Source organism: Elephantulus edwardii, unplaced genomic scaffold, assembly GCF_000299155.1.
Source record: "Elephantulus edwardii isolate Elephantulus edwardi_28Jun2011 unplaced genomic scaffold, EleEdw1.0 scaffold00035, whole genome shotgun sequence".
Classification (NCBI taxonomy): Eukaryota; Metazoa; Chordata; class Mammalia; order Macroscelidea; family Macroscelididae; genus Elephantulus; species Elephantulus edwardii.
In genome coordinates this window covers 14,094,274-14,096,641 of record NW_006399785.1, presented here as the reverse complement: position 1 = coordinate 14,096,641, position 2,368 = coordinate 14,094,274, and the positions used below count along the sequence as shown (strand labels likewise).

At 36.1% G+C, this 2,368-nt stretch overlaps 1 pseudogene; it reads right to left on the bottom strand.

Annotated features, from left to right (window-relative positions):
• Positions 1 to 1,327: 1,327 nt before the first annotated feature.
• Positions 1,328 to 2,057, bottom strand: LOC102863458 (annotated as a pseudogene).
• Positions 2,058 to 2,368: the final 311 nt, after the last annotated feature.

The following is a 2,368-nucleotide window of genomic DNA, read 5'->3' as shown; positions in this document are numbered from 1 at the left end:
TCATATGTAATTATTCTGTTCTATTCTATAGAAATTATATCAAAAAATTATATGTAAAATGTATGTCATATATATAAATTATATATAAATAATTAAAAACATTAAGATTGTATGATCGTTTCTTATACAGAGAACAGTCAGTCTTTCTTCTGGCAAATTTATAGAATTGTGTTATTAAGAGTAGAAAAGTTTCCATTTCATGGTTTGTTTTGATATGGACATATACATTTTTAGGACTATGAGAAACTTTCTATCAATTTTCTTTGATATCTCAAAGCTCTCCAAATGCTCCGGTGAGATGAATAAATTGAGGATACAATTATCAGGTTCTCAGTGATGTCCTCATTTCAGATAGTCAGGGAATTAATTTACTATTTCAATATTCTCTGTCAAAGTCAGCTTCATTATTTTTCTTTCAAATTTGACCATGTTGTTCATTCTTGCTCATTATTTTTAGTCATCCAAGAACCTACTTCTCATGATTTCTATATAAAATGAATGGTTCTATCTTTACTTAGGAATTACTGGGCTCTGTGTTATAATAATTTGTATTGATTTTTATCATGTTCATCTTCACTTTTGTTTTATAGTTTAATGTACCTCTACATAAACTTACTACACAGTCATATGGAATAAAATACATAGATGTTTAAACATTAAATAAAATAAAGACCATTAGTGAGCGTGCTCTGGTCAGATGGTTCTCTTAGAACCATCTGCATTGAGCCCAGGCCTTCCATCAACAGCCCCTAGGCTGAATACTTAAGAGAACTTCACTTTCAAGTTGCTATGCCAGTGGGATTCATTACTCTTTAATAAGGCTTAGGATCAATTAATGATCAAGAAAGTACTGTGTAACTTATTAAATGTGATGCCCTTACACATAATCACCCTTGCTAATAAGCACTACTAACTCCTGTATCAAATATTTCAGGCACAAGAATGTGTGGATTAGAACTGGCCTCTTTTGGTTTTTCCTTTATTGTACAGCAGGCTTTATTTAGTAGTATCTAATACTTTCAACTCAGCAACATCTTTACTCGTATACTAAATGTTGTAGAAAACTCTTGGCACATGAATATATTAATTTGTTGTGGTGGTTGTTCACACAGTGATGAAGCTTATTTTTGCTTTCATTGTTCAATCTTAACACTGAAGAGGTGAAAATAAAGACCAATTTGTAAACCTGGACCATTTTAACGTTTTTATAGCATGATAAATAGTTCTTCTGGTTGCAGGATTTGTAAGGAAGGCTATTTGGCAGCATTCAGAAGCACATGGTAATACTGGTTTTCTGACTGGTTTGTGGTTAATTGTGAAAGTGCTATTAGGCCAATAAGACAGCATTTATGCAGCCATCGTTTTCAGGATTGTTGGTGCCCTAAGCACATTTCTCCCAGATAACCTTGCCTCCTTGTGGCACAAGGCTCAACTCACATTTAACTCAATGACGGTGTGTTTGGTAATAACACCTAAGGTTGGATACAGTGGGAATGAAGGCTTCTTCTCTACACCAAGGAATAGCAGACAAAATGTGGCTTCAAGTTCAGGATGTTACATGTGCCTTCTTGAAACGTGAGCCCATTGCTCTGACGAATCTTTCATATTTATTTGGTTTTCATGTAAAACCATCTCTAACAAAGCTCACGTTAGTAACCATCCTCTTCCAGGCTTTTTTTTTTCTTTTCTATTTGAATAACTTTCACCACTTCTGTTTCTCCTTGCGCACGAACTTTGGGGAGAGGGACTTTCCACTTCCCCGCTTTCTCTTTGCGTTTCTGTTTCTCATGTTGGAAAGTACTGCAGCTTGGGACCGTCCCTCTCTGGCCAACAGATAGGCAGGTGCTGCACCTGTGAAGTCTTGTCATCATTCTTTTGTTCGGTGTTTCTCTTTTAATTTTCTCAGCATGATGCTGCTTATGGTAGAGCTTTGCCTTCAGACCCATCATCTTCTCTGCCTTCTTTGAACACTCAACTTTCTTTCTCTTTTTCTCGTGATAATTCAAACGGTACCCATAGCACTTTCGGTGTAACTCAGTATACTTATTGTGTGGCATGATGACGGCAGCAAAGCCTCCAGGCGCAGTCTTCCGGGGAGCAAAGAAGCTCTCAACTTTCGGGTTCCCAAGATCCACGAGCTGACTCCTCGCAGGTCTGTGTCTGTAAAGGGTCACCTCCTAAAACTGCCAATTTAAGCCAAGAGCGCACAAGTATATATTACATTTTTGATTAAACAAAAAAGCAACACAAAATTATTTTAAGATCAAAGCTGATACATGTCATTAAAATCAGTTAGAATTCCTAGTATTTTATTTCCTGATATTCTTTATTTCAGCTGCGAAGACCGTACACACAAAGACATTTAAGA